The 19,048-nt window shown below is 53.7% G+C and overlaps 2 non-coding genes across 2 annotated transcripts; both read right to left on the bottom strand.

The window, feature by feature from the left end:
- Window positions 1-2,693: 2,693 nt before the first annotated feature.
- Window positions 2,694-2,763, bottom strand: LOC123623696. The gene has a single exon (XR_006729984.1). It is a non-coding gene; the product is annotated as a small nucleolar RNA U2-30 (small nucleolar RNA).
- Window positions 2,764-2,913: 150 nt separating this feature from the next.
- LOC123623697 lies at window positions 2,914-2,992 on the bottom strand. Its single transcript, XR_006729985.1, has one exon. It is a non-coding gene; the product is annotated as a small nucleolar RNA U2-19 (small nucleolar RNA).
- Between the last annotated feature and the right edge of the window lie 16,056 nt (window positions 2,993-19,048).

Genomic DNA, 19,048 nt, shown 5'->3' on the forward strand with positions numbered 1-19,048 from the left:
CAAACGCTGGCTGGAGTCCAGCCCAGGAGTCAGCCAGGATCTCTAAGCCCGAGGGGAGAACTGTTCATCTCAGAGAGACCGGGGTTGTGTTCTGCTGGAATGGGGCTTGCCCTTGGCAGAGGGGACTCTCTGCAGCCCTTTCTAGCACCTGGGCTCCACCACTTAGTGGCCTTGTGACCACACTGGGCACATCCGTTAGGGTGTGGGAGCCGCAGCTCCCTCCTCTTTAAGATGAGGATGGTAACAGACACACCTGTGTGGGGCTGGGGGAGGATGAAATGAAGAACGTGCGGCACATAGAAAGGCCTCAGGGTGGCAGCTGGTAGCTCCCGTCACTGCCGAGTTGGGGCTAATTTGTTCCAACCAGGTAAATTGGTGGCCAGGCCAAAGGGGCCCCCTGAGGCTTCTTCCTGTGCCCTTCTCTCACCCGGTCCCGTGACCACCTGCCCTGTCACAGCTTCCGGTCACCAAGGGCTCCCAAGTGCCCAACGCTGTGCGAGGTGCTCTGTTGACGTGGTCACCCTTCGCTCTCACAGCAGCCCCGGGAAGTCAGTGCCCTCACCACCCCTGTTCTACAGAGGGAGAAACTGAGGTTCTGGGAGTTGCAGTGATTGTCCAAAGCAGCACAGCCAGAACGGCTGACTCCTCAGGTCCCTGGGGTGGCAGGTGCTGCCTGCCCTTGTCCCTGCACTCCACATTTCATGCTGGTCCCTCCTCTGGCGAGAGGCCTTGGCTTCCCTTTCTTCCTGCCTCCCCTTTCACACTTAACTCTAGTTCTGCTCTCTGGGGCTCTGCTCTCTGCTTGATGGTCCTTAATATTTGTTCTTCTCTCTTCTTTAGAAATTGAACTTCCACCTATTAAGGAGGCCCAGGACCCCATGGCGTAAGGATGGCATTTCCCGGCCTTCCTTGCTGCCAGGAGTGGCCTCATGACTGTTACGACTGATGGGACTTAAGAACAGGGCTGCCATTCTGTGAACTAGAAAGAGCTGCCTCCTCTGAGCAGCGGCGGCTCCGTGGCCCGGGATTTGGCTGGCAAGTGGGTGGCAGGTCTGTGTCGACTAGAAAATAGAGCCTCGTGGAGGAGGCACAGAGCTCGGGAATGGAGTGTAGACTGGGCTGTTGGTTGGCACTCGCCCCCGCAGAAACCAGTGCTGGAGCTGGCGGGTGTAGGGGGCCCGGCCCCAGGATGCCAGATCACCGGCTATGCCCTGCCCACAGCTGTAGGCGGTGGAGGGACTGGGTTGGGGGGAGCCTTTGCCCCCTGAGCTCCGCGGCTTGAAACCCCAGGGCCCACGCTCTTGGGGCCTGTGACTACTGTCCCCAGTCAACTTCCTTTCCCTCCCCATCCCGCCCCGCCCCCCATAGGTCTGCCTGCCCTTCTCTCCATCCACCCTTTCCCCCAGCTCCCCTCCTCCTCTCCCCCTCCTCCAGCCTGGCATCTCTTTTTGTCTGTCTGTCTCTCTCTGTTTCTCCCTCTGTCCTCTGCTCCCAGTCCCTCCTCCTATTTCCTTTCCTTCTGCCCCGTAAACCTGCAGCCGTGAATTCAGGTTTGCAAGAGCCGCCTTATGTCTGTCCGTACACTCTCCAAGACGACTGAAACCCGACTGCAGCCCCAGCCCGCCGTGCTGCTGGGCTGTTCACATCCTGCAGGCTCCCCCCACCCCGAGCCTTTCCCACAGTGCCCCCTCAGAGGGTGCCAGCCCATCCTCTGGGGTCTCCCAGGGCTGCTCCTTGTGAGCCACAGCACTGGGTGCCAGGGCCCAGGGGCCGTCCTCCTCGGGGACATTACAGGGCGGGCGTGCCCCCACCCCAGGCCTAGCCACCTCCTCAGACTCCATCTCCTTCCTAGGGAATCTCTCCTCCCTCCTCCCTCTGGGAACCCAGACTAATCCCAACGTCACAGCGGCCGGAGAGGGGCTGTCTCCCAGCCCTGCAGGAACCCCAAAGACCCGTCCACCCGCTGAGGTCCACTGTGAACCGGTTAGCAACAGCTCTTCTTCCTTCTCAACCTCCCCAGCAGCAAAGACCAAGCAAACACCCCGGGACAGACACCTCAGTTACACAGTCGCCCTCGGCCTGCCTTTTCTGTGCCTCCAAGTCCCCGCTTTTCATAGCTTTGATCTCCTTTGAGCCCTCACCTATGTCCTGGCCACACGGAACCACCCAGGCTTCGAGGCCCCCTGCCCCTGGCTCTCTCCACGACAGCCTCCGCTGGCTGGCAGCGTCTTGGGCTGTGAAGACAACCGAAGCTTTTCTGAAGAGCCTGCCAGGGCTGTGGGGGCGGGGCGAGGAGGGGTTTTCCTTGCCCCAGTTACTCTTGATCCAGCTTCCAGCGGTGTGTGTAGTGGTCACCTGATAGTGTTTGTTGACAATGTCTGTTGACATGGTCGGGGAAGAGCTGAGTTCTATCAGCGAGGCACGAGGCACTCCAGAGGCAGGGGGTGGGGGGGCGGGGGGTGCTCAGCCCCGAGAGGCCCCAGGGACACTTCAGAGACTCTGGTTTGACTGAGGAATTTGGATCTGAAAGCAGTTTAAGGAAAGACTTCGGGAGACACACAGAAGCTGTCTTTTTTGGGCATGGGGGAGGCGGTAGGAGAAAGGCATCCAAAGCGCCACACCATGTGGGCCTCGCTCTAGACAACAGGAAACGCTTTTGTTTTGTTTGTTTTGTTTTGTCTTTTTTTAAATTCTGAGCTCAGGCCAAGTATAGAAACCTTCCTAGTTATGAAGATCAGGAGTAAAACCTTTCCATCATCAGCCTTTCATAGCCACGCATAGATGCACGCACAAATACAGACACACTCCACCCAACCATTCGCAGGTCCCCGCTACCCACTGTCCTCTTCATGAGCACGCACTCACCTCCCAGACATCAGCCCTTATCGTTTCACGGGGCTTTACGGTTTTGCTTCTCAGAACCGCAGAGCTCATGGTCAGGCAGACAGGAATGTATTCTGACGCCCGGGTTTGGCTGTGTTCATCACGGATTCACTTCAGTAACAGCAGATCTCGGAGAACTAGATAACAGGAATCTTAGTAACAAGTCTTTACCGGCCCTGGGCTCCCCAGGAGGTGGGAGGAGTGTGTCTCAGTCTAGAAACTCTTCCCATTAGAGGATTCCAGCCGGTGCCTCCTGAGATGGGGGTGAGAGCACCCCAGCATGGGGCCACCTTGTAGGAGAGAGATTCCTGTGCGCAAACCCCGGAGGGCCCCCCAGCAACCCCTCCCCCCAACTCTCCAGCGTCCCCCCCCGGCCCCCGGGCAGCTCTGTGAAGGCCTTTCTTTATTTGGAATCATCTTGGCAGTGATGACATTTTTCGAAGGGCCGCAGGGTGGAAGTCGGCAACAGAAGCCCTTAATTCCCGGACCCAAGGGGGCTTTACAATGACAGTTCCTCTCCTGCTGAGCACAAACCCACCATTTCTCTCCCTTGCAGGCTCCAAGGAGGAGGGCCGGGCCACAGTGTGAAATGCTCTTAGAGGCATCCCGCTGGGGTGACAAGGCTCGGAAGAAAAAGGCAGATGGCTCCCCACTGCCCTGGGATGACATCCTAGCGGCCTGCCTGCTGGATGAACAAAGACTGTCCTCATCCTGCCTCCGGGCACTGCTCCAGCCATGCCCCGGCCACACACGTCATTCCAGCTCCTACAGCTTCTTCAGTCCCCACAGCAGGCCTGCTGGCACCCCAAGCTGCCCCCTCTGCAGAGAACCTGCTCCCGTCCCATCACCTCTTCGCTAACTGCTATGCATCCTCCAGGACTTAGACGTCACTTCCTCCAGGAGCCCTTCCCAGGCTGCCCCAGGGCAGAGGCAGTAGAGCGTAACTGTTGGGAGTTCGGGTACACGTGGGTTGCAATGCCACTTACTAGCTGTGTGAGTTCCCCACGGCTGCCGTAACAAGCTATCACAGACTGGGTGGCTCAAACAACTGAAATGTGTTGTCTGACAGTTTTGGAAGCTGGATGTCAGAGATGAAGGTGTCAGCAGGGTTGGTGCCTTCTGAAGGCTATGGGGGAGCCTCCCTCCCAGCTTCTGACGGCTCAGGCGTTCTTTGGCTTGTACATGCGTTCTCATGTCTTCCCCTTGTCCTCCCTCTGTGCATCTGTCTCTGTGTCCATCTTCCCTTTTCATAAGGATCCCAGTCGTATTGGATTAGGGCCCACCTGAAAGATCTCATGTTAACCTGATTACTTCTGTAAGATCCCATCTCCGAGAAAGGTCACATTCTGAGGTTCTAGGGGTTAGGAGTTCAATACATCTTTTGGGGAGGACACAGTTAAACCCCATAACACTTGCCCTATGACCTTGAGTGTGTTACTTAACTTCTCTGAGCCCTGCTTTCCTCATCTGTTGAAGGAGGATTGTGGAAGGGAGAGGAATTGCCCCAGGATGTTGGTGACTTTGGTTCAAGACTTGATTCCACGGACCAGCTGTGTGACCTTGGGCAAGTATCTCAGCCTGTCTGATCAGTTATCTACTACTGCAAACAAATCACCCCAAGCTCAGTAGCTTAAAATAACACCATATGTTGTACTCATAAATCTGTAGTTTGCGCAGGGCACAGTGGAGAGAGCCTTTCTCATTTCTATGCGACAAAAGCTGAGGCAGCTCCACTGGGTTGGAGGACACACTTTCAAGATGGCTGACTTGTGTGGTTAGCAAGTAGATCTGGCAGTGTCTGGGAGCTCCGCCTGGGGCTGTGGGTTGGGGACCTTGGATCTTCTTCATGTGAATCTCTCTATGGGGCTGGGCTGGTTGGGCTTCCTCGCAGCGTGGCGGCTGGGTTCCAAGAGAACCAGGCAGAAATTGCACTGTCTTTTATGAGCCAGTCTTGGAAGTCATATAGTGTCACTTTACCCACAGTCTCAAGCCTGCCCAGGTTCCAGGGGAGAGAACACATACTCCACCTCTTAATGGGAGGAGTGTCAAAGTCATGTATTTTGGAAAATGAACTTTGCCACTCCCTTTATTGTCCTATGCATCAGGAGTTACCATTTAGCCAGGTAAACTGAGGCCTTTACGCACATTATTTCATTTAATCCCTGTAACAACCCCCTGCTGCTGATGCTGTTATCTCATTTCACAGAAGAAGAAATTGAGAAGTGACTTGCCCAAAGTTGCCCAGCTAGACAGTGACAGAGTCAGACTGTCAGGGACTCTGTCACTCTTTGCTTCTAGAGCCTTCCATTACTTAGATGGACATCACTAGTCACTGCTGTCTGGAGTTCCTGTGCGCCCCTCCCTCCCCCATGGATGGCCCTTGAACTTGGGCTTACTGTGTTCTTGGCCTTGTAAATTCCACCTTTTGTGCCCCAGCCAGTCTTTTCTCATGCCAGCTGGTGGTGGGTGAGGCAGGTCTGGCCCTCTGAACCAGCCTTTAGGCATGTAGCGGCTTAAAGAGGTGTTTGTGGGCTGGGAATAATGTTTTCAAGGGAAAAGGATCCAGGGTCCATCCCACTGTTTTCTGGACACTTCTGGAAACTGCCTCTACCAACGACTTCTACTGGATGGATGTGTATGTAAATGGGTGTGTGTGTTGTGGGGGGGGATCTTTAGACACAGGGTTTGGGGTCTGACAAATTGGGTCCAGCTCCTGATTCTGATAGTCGCGGGACATCAGTTCATAACCAGAGTACAAAAAAGTAACCTTCACCACTGCCCTATTATACAGATGAAGAGTCTGAGGTTCAGAGAGGCGAACTGACTTACTCAAGGTCACAGAATGAGGAAGGGAAGGGAGGGAAATTGACTCTCGAGGCTGAGCCCTTTTCATCCAGGCTCTCCCACTTATGGCTGAGCCCACGACTAGTCATGGGATGAAATGATGACAGTGGCTGCGTGGCTGGTGGGAGGAGCCTGTTCCCTCCAGACTGTGCACCAGCTGTTGTTTCAGGGGGAGAACCAGCAGCTGTGTAGCTTGGTGGTTGGGTCAAGGTTCAGCAGACTTGAGATTCCCAGAGACCTTGCTTGGGATCTTGGCTTTGTCGTTACCGACTGCTGCATCACCTTGAGAAAACACTTAACCTCCCTGAAGGTTCAATTCCCTGCCTGTAAAAGGAGGCTAATAATAGCGACTTTACTGGGTCATCGTGGGCAGGAGGGAAGAGAATGCACGTGGAGGTCTTTGTGCAGGGTCTGGCACATGGGACACCCTCGGTAAAGGTGTCTGTTTTATTCCTATCCACTGCCTCCTGGACGCCTGAGCCCGAGCCAGTGTCAGAGGCTTGGCACATGGGGTTGTTCCATTGATCCATGAATGTTTGCTGACTGAATGACAATTCTCATTTCCTAGAGAGGGAAACTAACTTTTTATGCTCATACAATGGCAGACGTGCAAGGAGGACCTGTAGCACGAATGAATGAGTGAATGAATGCATGAACGAGCAAATGAATGAGCCATTGAGTGTTTTCTGGGTTGGGCAGGATTCCCTCAGAAGCAGACTCAGAGGCAGAGACTCAAGGACAGGAGTTCATGTGGGTGACCCGAGGCGGCACTGGTAGGGTGTGGAGAGAGGAGAGAGGGAAGGGAAGCAGGTATGTTAGTAAGCAGGTTACTGCTGTGGGCAACTGGGACTCAGTCCCACCGGGGACCCTGGGAGACAGCAGGGAACATGCCTTGGCATGTCCCGCCCGAGGTGCCAGGAGGCTGGGTGTTTAACCTCCAGCTCCCACAAGTCATCACTTGGGGCTGCTCCTGGGGGCACTGACTCCCCGTTCTCCCCATGGCCAAGCGTGTGCTGGGCAGACCTCATCCACATACCTGCCCGGGAAGCCTCCGGGTGTCAGGGAGAGCGAGGGCTGGGGGGTTGGCAGGTGCCAACAGACTCACCCTGGGCTCTGACGGCTCCCTGATTCTGAGCGTTCTTCAAAGGCAAAATCTGATGCTGAAAACCCAGCCCTCCCTCCTCCCCTACACTCTGAAGGGCCCCCACTATTTCCTTGGAACTCTGGGCTCTGGAGCACCTTCCCCCGCTGGCACCTTCTCCAGCGTCCCCTCCCCAGTCCCTGCATCCCTGGAGAGCAAGCAGAAACTCTGCAGTGTCGGGCGGGCTGGGGAATTGCTGGGCAGTTCTGGGAGAGGCTGGTTTGCATGAGGCCACTTAAAGCACTTTTGACTAAGGGAGCAGGGACGGGGTTCCCTGTATAGGTGTCCAGAGGCCACCGGCCTGTTGTTTGCCCACCTCACTCCTCTCTGCAACCCCAGGCTGGGCTCTGAGTCTTTGGAGGACAGTGTTGTGGGTGTCACCCATTTCTGTGGGCTAAGGGGACACCCTGCCTGCCTAACATAGGGTGGGACCTGACATTCACACTGGACTTGCCGTTAGGCTTGGGTGCTACTCTTGGCTGTGCCACTTTCTGGCTGTGACCTCAGACAAGACTGCAGCCTCCTTCTTCTGCATCTGTAAAATGGGGACGATTCTTAATAACAGTGTCACGGGGCTTATGTGAACGTGCCAATAGATACAGATGCATCCAGTAAATGATAGAGTGGAGATATAGAGTGTCTCCCCACCTTAGTCTCAAACCTGGGGCTTCCCTGGGTGGTTCTTGGAGGATCTGAGCCTTTGAGGATCCTGGGAGTCACACATGCTATTGGGCTAGACGTTGGGATCCACTCAGCTGTCTTGGCATTGGGGGCACAGTTGAGGACCCTCTTCAGAGACTCCAGGCAGTGAGCATGGAGGAAGTGAGGCTCCAGAGGAGAGGAGGTCCATGGCAAATGCTGCTAACACTCCCAGGGAAAAGTGGGCAGGGAATGAAAGGTACTAAGTGGTGCAAGATGGCAGGAGCAGAGTCCCAAAGCGTTAGCCATCTTTCTGTAAGCTAACAATAACTAGCCTCGGTCGAGCAGCTAGCATGCACCTGGCACTGGGCTGAGTGATTGCCACAAAAACATTGTATTTCAGCCAGGCATGGTGGCTCATGCCTGTAATTGCAGCACTCTGGGAGGCTAAGGAAGGAGGATGGATTGCTTGAGGCCAGGAGTTCAACAGCAGCCTGACCAAGAGCGAGATCCCGTGTCTGCAGAAAATAGAAAAATTAGCCGGGCATGGTGGTTTGCACCGTAGTCACAGCTACTTGGGAGGCTGAGGCAGGAGGATCACTTGAGCCCAGAAGTTTGAGGTTGCTGTGAGCTATGATGATGCCACTGCACTCTAGTCCTGGCGACAGAGTGAGACCCTGTTTCAAAAAAAAAAAAAAAACAAAACATCAATGAAATGAGGCAGGAACTACTATTATCTTCATTTTATCAGTGTGGAAACGGAGGCTCAGTTAGGTGAAGCCATTCCTGGGCACTCACAGCTAATAATCGGCCGAGCTGGGATTGAACCCCAAGTCTGGTGACTCCAGAATCGGGACCTTAACTGTGAACACAATAAAAGGGAAGTCCTCTTTGATTCTGAACAGGAGGAAGAAAAATGGAGAAATGGGTTGTGCGTGCAGATTGGAGCGTGGAAAGAGGGCAGGAAAATTCTGCAGCAGGACGGGCTGCATCGCTGGCCGGGCCCAGTGCAAAATGAAAATGCAGCGCGCCCTGTTAAAAACTGATTGAGAATTTCAAGACGATGACAGCAGAGCATTAAACCAAGTGCAAGGTCCTTCCAAGTGTTGGGGCCATGTGATCCTTTGGGTCGCACGTCCCTGATGTCAGCCCTGTCCCCCATTTTGAACAGCTAGTGGGTACAGATGGGGTTGCCTGTGACAGGGTGAGTCAGAGGCAAGCTTCTGGGTCAGACGGCTGGGGTCTGAACCCTGAATTCCTCAATTCCTAGCTAATGACTTTGAGCAACTTCTTTAACTCCTCTGAGCCTCAGTTTCCTCTTCTGCAAAGTGGCATGTTGTTACTTCTTATCTTCTAGCAGTATCGTGAGGCAGATGCAGGCAAGTGTTGAGCACGGTGCCTGGCCCGTAGAGCAGACCAGCAGTGCGGGGTATCAGAGCTAGCAGCCCTCACCGCCCACCTCCCCAGGGCACAGACCCCACGGAAAGCCAGGTCACAGCTGTCATTACCTCTGCGCTGCTCAGCCTGGGCTGGAATCTTGGAGGCTGCAGCCTCCCTGCTCCTGCGGCTCCTCCTTCCCTCCCCATCCCCCAGGCTTTTAATGAGTTTAGTATTTTCATCAAATCATTCTTCCTACAACACAGGGCTGGGGGAGGCTAAAAATAGCTCGCTGAGTCACATGATGGCTCCAAATGCGGAGGCTCCCAGCAAAGGTACAAGTGCGACTCCCTGTTTCCTAGGAAATGAGAGTCATTGTGATGCCTGACGCCAGGCTGCTGCCAACGGCACATTGTTTTCTGTGACATCCCTGCATGTGACAGGCAGGATGGGGAGTGGTGGGCGGGGAGGGCAACAGAACCCCCAGAACTGGCAGCTCTGTGGCCTGGTGCCCTCAGATCTGAGCCAGAAGCTGCCCCTCTCCTTCAGAAGGGCCTAAGGGGCCCTAAGGCAAGGGCTTCTTCACACCTGGGCACCGTGTCTCCCCCACCCGCACACAACAGGAAGCAGGCAGGAAATGGCTTTGCCAGCCAGAGAGATGGGTTTTCTCGCAGTTACCCACACTCCCTGCCCACTTGCTTCCCCAGCCAACTCCTTGCAGCTAAAGGTATTTTATGATTTGGGAATGAAAGCAGATCTGTTGACAAACATTCCTCCCATCTTCCTCCCCCCAGGATAGGATGACTCCCAGCACCCCAGACCAGTCTCAAGACTTGTCAACACACCGAGTGCTGGGCCCCAGCCTCAGATCTTCCAGTCCTCTAGGTCTGGGGTTGGGCCCAGGATTTGCATTTCGAACTATCCAACTCCTCACGAGGTGCAGACACTGTGATCCAGGGCACAGGCTTTGAGAACTGCTGTCCTAGAGGCTGTGGCCCATCTTTTCCCCCATCCCCGTTCTTCCCTTCATTTTTCTCTCTTACCACTTCTTGTAGCAACCCTACATTGCTTTTACTTCCTCCACACCTGGCCCTGTACTCAAGCATTTATGGACTCTGGGCCTCTGCTGTGTGGACTGCCCTCCCTCCCACTTCTCTCTTGGCTAACTGCTACTCTTGCTTTATGTGTAAGTAGTAATTATTGATCACTAATTGATCACTTATTGATCACTAACCACAAGTACCTTGCCTCTTCACAATTCTATATGGTAAGCACTGTTGTTATTCCCACTTTATAGGTGAGGAAACTGATATTCAGATGGAAAAATCACAACCCCAAGTCACAGAGCTAGAAAACAGAGCTGGGATTTCAGGTGGTTTGCATTTCAATCCTACAGGTGAGTCACAGGAGAGGGAGCCTTCTCTAAACTTCCAGACTGGATTTTGTGCACCTTCCTGGGGCTCCCCTTCACTGCATATCAGTGCACTGACAGCCTTGCAGAGCAGTTATCTGGTGATGGGTCTGTCTTCCTGCTTAGATTGTTTGTTGCTTAATGACACGGTTTTTGTCCTCATCATCATAGTATCCCAAGTGCCTAGAACAGGGTCTGGTACTAGTAAGTGCTTAATAAATGCTAGCTTCCTGACTGATTGACTAAATAACAGCTGCTCAAATGTTCATTGAATAAATGAATAAATAAGTAAATGATTGCTGCCTAATCACTATTAAGTGAATACATAAACAGTAGGTGCTCACTGCTGAATAAATGAATGAGATTATTAAGTTCTCTACACATGCTGGTTTGTTGAGTGAATGAATTTGTAGTAGCTACTGATAACTATTTTTATGGATAAATTAATGAATACATGAATGGCTAGCAGGTGCTCATTAAGTATTGTCTGGCTGGATGAAAGGATGGGTTGGCTGGTAGATGATGGATGGGTTGGGTTGGTAGGTGGGTGGATGGATGGATGGTTGGATCAGTAGATGGGTGGATAGGTAGGTTGGTATATACATGGATGGATAGGTGAATAGGTAGAGGGGATGGCTGGGTGGATGGATGGATGGAGGGGTAGGTGGATGGGTGGATGGATGAATGGGTGGATGAGTAGCGTGGTGTCTAGATGGATGGATGGGTGAACAGATGGAAGGATAGGTGTGCGGGTTGGTAGTTGGGTGGGTGGGAGGCAGGCCCATGACTCTGACATCATCATTAGCATGAGGCACTATGTGTGATGCCACTTCTGCCAGATAAATGACAAAGAGTAAGTTATCCACAGGACCCCAGGGCACGTGGAGTCTGAAGCCAGCAGGGCAGCCTGAGGGTTCTCTGGGGCACCAGCTATGACTTGGGAAACCAGATGGATCATCATGAGCTCCAGAAGGAGGCCGTGGAACTGTTTTAAATGTCAAGAAGTCACCCAGCTGTGAGATCAGGGCTTGACGTTTGTCACGTTCCTGAGCACTTGTTTTAATGACTAATTATTTTCTATCTTCTGACATGGCTCCTTGGGAGGGGAACAGGGGAGCTTGGCTGGAAGTCAGAGATCCGTGCTCTCTCTGCACAATTGAACTCACTAACAAGCCAGAAGTGAATTAACCCCAACCTGGCAGGTGCAGAGCAAAACCTGGAGGCCCAACTCCCAGGCACAGCCAGGTGCTGCTCAGCTGGGAGTCCCTTCCGCGGCTGACTGGCACCTGCAAAGAATCCAGAACGATCAAGCCAGACCCAGGTGAATGTCTGAAGATGTGGGGAAAGGCAGGTTTTGGCTTGAAAGTTACCAGATTTTCCTCAACACGAAGAAAAGACAAATGTTTGAGGTGATGGATATTTCAATTATCCTGATTTGATTACACATTGTATACAAATCAAAATATCCTTTGCACCCCCAAAATATGTACAACTATGATATATTGGTAAAAATGAGTTGATTTTGATCTATGTGAAATGATTAGTGATGGAACCCCTGGAAAACAGAACAAAGTCCCTCACTCCAGTGCCCATGCAGGTGGGTCACATCAGGGAGCAGTGCAGTCTGTGGCAAAAGTAAGTTCCCATGTCTCTGTCAAAAGAGGCAATGGCCTCTCTCAGCTTCGGTCAGCTTCTTGCCATGTGGGAAGAGTTTCTGGTTTGCGAGAGCTTGTGGTTTGTTGAGGATAAAAAATCTGGATTTTTATGTGAAATTTCTTGTTTTTTTGAGGCAGTTCATTCAAACTTTGCAAAAGCACTGTATGGGTCGAATGACCCACGTCTGCGAGCTGGTTGCAGTCCATGGGCTATCAGCTGGCAACCTCCAGGGCAAGAGTGATGAAGACGAGGCTGGGCAGAGCTTGGGGCAACAGTGCGGCAGGTGCAGCTCTCCGGCCAAGGGCACAGGAGGTGGGAGATTTTGGGAGGGAGTGCGGTGTAGTGCTGAGTCACTCAGGAGGCTGGAAATTTGGCCCATAGGGGATCTGATCAAGTTGTGCAATGGGAGGGTCAGAGCCACATCCCTTCTGTACCAGAGATTTCCACTCGCTATGGACTGAATGTTTGTGTCTCATCAAAATTCACATTTGAAATCCTTACCCCCCGCCCACCCCCCAGAGATGGTATTAGGAGGTGGGGCCTTTGGGACATGACTAGGTTATGGAGGTGGAGCCCTCATGACTGGGATTAGTGCCCTTATAAAAGAGGCCCCAGAGAGCTCCCTTGTCCCTTCTACCACGTGAGAACACAGCCAGACGATGCCATCTGTGAACCAGGGACAGTCCTCATGACCAAATGCTGGATCTGCCAGTGTCTTGATCTTGGACTTCTCAGCCTCTAGAACCATGAGAAATAAGTTTCTGTTGCTTATAAACCACCCAGTCTATGAAACTTTGTTATTGTAGCCTGAACGTACTAAGACACTTCCTTACTTGCAAGGGACAATGAAAGGGAATGAAGGGTGTGTCTTTGCTGCAGAGCAGGCTGCCCCAGAAGGGTGTGGCCAGGACTGCCCAGCCAGCATGAGGCCAAGCCCCCCACCAATCCGATGTGAAGGGAGACGGGCCTGCCAACGTCTTCCAGAGGCTCCCTGAGCCATTATGCATCACAGACACCGAGCAATGAAATGTAAGAAAGGCTTTTCACGGCTGACCCCAGCTCCTGTGCCAGGTCAAGGCCTGGGTGGACTCTTTGGTCCCTCCAGCTGAGAGTCACCGTGGACGCTCGAAGCAGCACTGCCCAGTGGGGCTCCCTGCCCTCTCCCTCTGCATCACCCAACATGGTAGCCATGAGCCACTTGTGGCTGGTGAGCTTGTGATACGTAGTTAACTTGAGTGAGGAGCTGGATCTGTTATTTTATTTAATTTAAGTCATTTAAATTTAAGTGGCCTCATGGGGCTAATGGCCACCGTGCCGGACAGTGCAGGTCTCAAGATTTGGAAGAAGATGTCATGGTCATGGAGGCAGTGGCTCTGCCCTTCCCCTGAGACCTTTCTCACCTCTCCCCAGGAGGAGGGGTGGCAACAGGGAGCCAGTGTCCTGGTGGGCTGGGTCACTCTGTGTTAACAAGACCCTTACCTGGGCGTGGCTCCCAGGGGGTGGACGGCTCAGCCGAGGTGGGGCCTGTCTCGTTAGGGCCACAGGGTGGTCTTGGCCTCTCTCTTTTCTGCTTTTCATGGGCAGCTTGGACACTCTGGTCTTATCAGGCCGGGCAGACAGCTGGGCACAGGCCAGGGTTTAGTGCAGGGGGGCACCTCTGTGGGTCGTGGGCCCGAGACATGTGCTGCAGCTCAGTTGTCTACCAAGGACTCTGCCTGCCTGGCCACTGGCCCAGCTCATCGTAAAGGGCCACTATTAGTGTCTTTTCCTCGGTCTCTCAGATGAGTGTGTCTCCCAGGAGGACTTGGTGGGACAGGAGCAGGGCAGGAGTGGCTCTGATCTGACAGGATTTGAGCACTCCTGAGCACCTAAAACATTTGCATCCAATAAGGCCTCAAGCCCCTAACAATGGTATTTTCTTATGTTTTCTTCTGGTATTCTAATAATAATTAAAAAAAGAAATTCACATATAATATGCAAACACATTTCCTTTGTAAAAGATTAAACTAATTCAGAAGGTCTTCTCCCTCAGGTAAGATTTCCTATGGCCTTCCTTGCAGTCTTCCTCCTGCAAACACACACACACACACACACACACACACACACACACACACACACACACTCTGCAGTAGGGGTATTTTAACTCCCCCAAAGATCATCCTGTGTAGATTCCATGACTTGCTTTTCTCATTTACCTTGTCATGGGAAATCTTTCCATATTAATTGATGGAGGTAGGTCCCATTCCTTTTTAAACTGATGCATAGTAATCCATCACTACATACGGAATGGGTGATTTAATCACTCCCTGTGAATGGATATTTGCTTTTCTCCCCAGTTTTCAACATCACAATGCTGGAGTAAACATTCTTTTTTTGTGTGTGTGAGATACGGACTCTTTCTGTTGCCCAGGCTGGAATGCAGTGGCATCATCATAGCTCACTACAACCTCAAATTTCTGGCCTCAAGCAATCCTCCTGCCTCAGCCTCCTGAGTAGCTGGGGCTGCAGGTGCATGCGACCGCACCCCACTAATTTTAAAAATTTTTTGTAGTGATGGGGTCTTGCTTTTGTTGCCCACACTGGTCTTGAACTCCTGGCCTCAAGTGATCCTCCCACCTCATTCTTCTAAAGTGTTAATATTACCAGCATGAGCCACTGCTCCCAGCCATTGCGAATATTCTTGTACATAGCTCTTTGTAGACACATGTGAACATAAGCAGACATACATTCACACGACAAGGAGTTGTGTAGACTAGAGTACTGCTCTGCAGGTATTCACTCCTCCCCTACCCCGACCTCCCGGGAAGGAGTACACCTCTCATCCTGTTGACATCGGGGTTGGCCACGTGACTCACTTTGCCCAACAGGATGAGGGCAGGAGTGAGGGGGCCAGTTCTGAGCTTAGGCCCTCTGGAGGGTCTGCAGTCACCATGAGAGTGACATTCCCCGGGGAGCTGCTGGCCCAGGAAGCATGAGAGACGCAGCCTGGAGCTCTGCCGTGTCCAGCCTAGATCAGCCGAACCCCAGCCCAACTGTAGGCAAGTAGGCGAGAAAATAAACGCTGCTTGTTCCACGCAGCTGGGATTTCAAGGTTGTCTCGCTGTAAAAGTTGCCTGATGCAGGAGTGAAACTAGCAGAGCTTTCAGGATCTATCAGAATGTTTAATGACATGCCCTTTGGCCCAGCGTTCTACCTGGGGGAGGCCAGCCTCCCGAAACGTTCCACGTCAAGACGCATGAACGATGATCCACACCACTTGATGGATGGACCACCAGGCATTGAGCTGCCCAGTCATTTAGCAGCTCACACGGGGGTCACAGAGAAGGGACTGGGGAAACCTTTGTTGCTGCCCCCCCAGCCCCCCAGCCCTTGCTCAGTGTGACAGATCCGGGGGTAAAACAGCCCCGACAGCTGCACGTGTGTGGAGCGGCTCCTGGCCTTTCTGCGGCCACAGAGCGTTGACTTGAGAGAGGCTTCCAGTCTTAGAGCCTTTTCCCAGCAGGACCTGTGGCCCCCACACAAGCAATTCCCATCCCTGAAGGGCTGCCGGGGGCCCAAGACTGGCCAGGAAAACGCAGAAGATAGAATATCTGCAGAGAGAATGATTTCCCATGGGATTGAACTTGACTGTTTTCCACTCGCCCCTAGACAGCCAATCCCTTTTCACAGAACTGCGTTTTTCAGACTTCTTTTTCTTTCCCGCCATGGTCTTCTAGTGGCCTCTAGGATTGGGTCATGCGGAAGCCCCGTGGGTGGGAAAATGGTCAGAGCCGCGACAAGGGCTTGGCCGCGTGGGTCTCCCGCCCCGTCCTTCAGCCATTCGTGAAAACCCGGGGGGAATAGAACTGACTCCAACACAAGGCCCCGCAGACACCTCTGCAGAGAAATGCGTCTTTTGTTGGGGGGAAGCCCAGATGGAATCTCAGAGCTGGGAAACAGATCTGTTTGCTGGCTGTCCCCACTTGCCTCCTGGTTCATCTGTCACTGTTAGCTCAGTGCTGATAATTCTGTCGAGCTGGAGCACTTGCCTGGTTTGGCAACAGAGTCGAGCAGTATTTCCCCTGCCCCCATTCCCCGGTAGAAACTCCGTGCATCCATGGACACTGGCGGTGGATGCTGTTGTTGGAGCTGGGCGGGGGTGGCTTCACATACGGGGTGGGAGCCATCGGGGTCTTTATACCCAGCCAAGATCATGGGTCTCTGTGCGGCAGCCTGTAGTGCCTGCCCCCTCACAGCGAAGGGGTGAGCCAAGGAAACTGTTCCCGTCAACCAGCCCTGGGTGGCCACCAGCCCATCCAGAGGGAGCTGTTCCACCCCAGGCTCCGCTGAGAAATCCTTCCACGACAGTTAGTGGAGGTAGGCTGCACTCCTTTTAAACTGTTGCATAGTATTCCACTGTATACATGTGGTGTGGCTGCCATGGTGGGGGAGGAGGTGGCCATCAATTGGAGCAGTGTGCGCATACGACTGATTGTCCACAGGCTGCTCAGTGAGTTACTAAGTGCCAGGCACAAAGCCCTGCTCAACTGGTCCAATACCATCCGCCTCGGGGCCAGAGCACACTCCGTAGTGGGGAAGGGATAGTGTTTCATTTTATTCTCCAAACAACCCTACGAGGCAGGCACTATTATCCACATTTTACTGGGGGGTGGGGAATTGAGGCACAGAAAGGTTAAGACACTTGCCCAAGATCACATAGCTACGAAGTGGCAGAGCCAGGATGCAAACTGAGGCCTGAGTGATCCCCAAGGCCACCCCTGTAGCTACCACCGCCCCCTGGGAAATGCAGAGAAGGGGACGGCTGCTGCGTCACGCCCAGGACAAAGTGTCCGGGAATCTGCCCGAGTCGTGCGGGCAATGGAGAAGATGAGAGAACACAACTTCGCCTCACCCCCCACCCCGCCCCCCGTGCCTCTTAGCGTCCCGGCGTGACAGTCACCTTCCCCGCCCGCACTGCACAGCCTTCCCTAGTAGCCAGGGTGGGTCTCTGGCTGCTGCCAGTGACAAACAGCTGAACCTCAGCGGCTGGATCCAGAGCCTTTGGCTTTTGGTTTTTTGCTTTTGCCTGAAATAACCAGATAATTACAGCTGAAGCGAGTCACTCAGCTGGAGTTGCAGAAGCCAATTTCCTCCCTCCCGGACCTGATTTTCCTGTGGGAAGCCTTTGCTCTACTGTCCCCAACTCCGGGGTGGTCACTGTCAGAGCCCGTACCCTGAGCCCCAGCCTCAGCTCTCGTTCTGCTGCCCTCAGAGACCCGCGGGCTGGGGGCCCTGGGGAGAAGCTCGGCTGGACTCTTCCTGTCTCCTGGTTCAGGGTGAGGGAGCAAGCATTGGCAGCTGAGTCCCCCCGGCTCCATCCTCCTGCAGGCCAGGCTGGGGTGGGCCCTGTGGCTGGCAGCTCCTGGCAGACGTGTTGCGTGAGACTCCAGCGTGCTCGTTCTTCTGCGCCCAGCACTCCCAGGCTGGGCCCACGCTGATGTTTACATTCCAAGGCGAGGCTGCAGCCCGTCCCTGTGGCTCTCCTGGGCCCAGGGGGTGGATGTGCAGGGCGGGATGTTGGGAGACAGCTTGTGAGGGCTGAGAGCCACAGGAGATGGCGGGTGGGCAATTCGGCCCGAGGCCTGAAATAGCAAAAATAATGATAGTGATGTGATAGTAGCAATTATTTGCAAAGCACTTTCTATATGCCAAATGCTGGGGCAAGTCCTTCCCACTTTGCCAGTGCTCCAAGGCAGGTGTATCATAGTTTTACAGGGTAGGAAATAGAGGCAGAGAAAAGTCAGGAGCTTGCCCAAGGTCCCACAGCTAGGAGGGCAGGTACCAGGGGAGCCCACTGAGCAAATGTACCTTGAGAATTCAAAAATCAAATGACTACAGGGGCTGGGAAGCTTAATGCAACTGGCGAAGCCTGGGGAGTTTAGAGCAATGGGGGGGGCGAGAACTGGGACCCACTGGAGGGGGACTGTCCCACCCAATGCCCCCCTCTGGCTAGCTGTTGCTACAAGGAAATGTGGACCCTGTAGGACCAGCCTGTCTTCATTTCAAGAGAAAATCTTAGCATGTTTGTTTCTACAGGCGGGGGAAAACACATATTTATACATCTACAGGTTTTTATTTGAAGTCTTCTAATTTTTAAATGTTGGCAACACATCCCTTTTCTGAAAAAAACCACAGTAGGAGCCAAGTCCAACACGTGTTCGGGTGACAACACTGCTCTAACGGCGAAGCCCAGCTTGTGCACCCTGTGCTCTGCGTCCCCCCCACACAAGGCAGGAGGGAGACTCCAGCTCACGGGTCCACAGTCAGGACTGTCACCCCTGAGCCACTTTGGGGGTAGGTGCCCGGGGGTGGTGTCACCCGCAGACCCAGACCACCAGGCCCTTGCTGTCCCCACACTTCAGAAGGCCTCGCTCTGGCCCTGCCCAGGGGTGCTGTCTTCCTGGGGTGCTGTCTTCCTGGGGTGCTCTCTTCCTGGGGTGCTGTCTTCCTGGGGTGCTCTCTTCCCCTGAGGTGGAAGATCTGCTGGGCCCTGGGGACCCTGGAATTCCCTGTCCCAAAGGCCTTGGGCCCGCTCTCGGGACCTTCGCACCAGTTATCCGTTGGCGTGTAATAAACCACCTCAACTTAGTGGTGTGAAACACCCGTCATCTCAACACACTGTCCCTTCTCCCGGGGGCCGGGCGCTGGCTGGGTCATTGGAGCGGCCTGAGGTCCAGGCAGACCGTGGCTGGGCTGCACCCACTCACACATCTGCGGATGATCTGGCTGGGGCTGCGACCTTGGCCGGGCTGTCGGCCAGGGCACCTGCACGTGGCCCCTCCAAGCCACCCGGGCTTCCTCACGGCCCGGCAGCCGCAGGGTTCTGAGGACAAGAGCCCCACAGGGGAGCTCCGGGAAGAAGCCGAATCACCTTTTATGACCTTGCCCCAGAAGGCACGTGGCGTCACTTCACCATCCATTCTGGCCCAAGGCAGTCACAAAAGGGGCAGAGACAGACTCCACTCCTTGGTGGTGGACAGACGAGGTCACATGTTAAGAAGAACCTACGAGATGGGAGACGTTTCCACGGCTGTCTTTGGAAAATAGACTCTACCTGC

The sequence above is a fragment of the Lemur catta genome, chromosome 18, assembly GCF_020740605.2.
Source record: "Lemur catta isolate mLemCat1 chromosome 18, mLemCat1.pri, whole genome shotgun sequence".
Taxonomy (NCBI): domain Eukaryota; kingdom Metazoa; phylum Chordata; class Mammalia; order Primates; family Lemuridae; genus Lemur; species Lemur catta.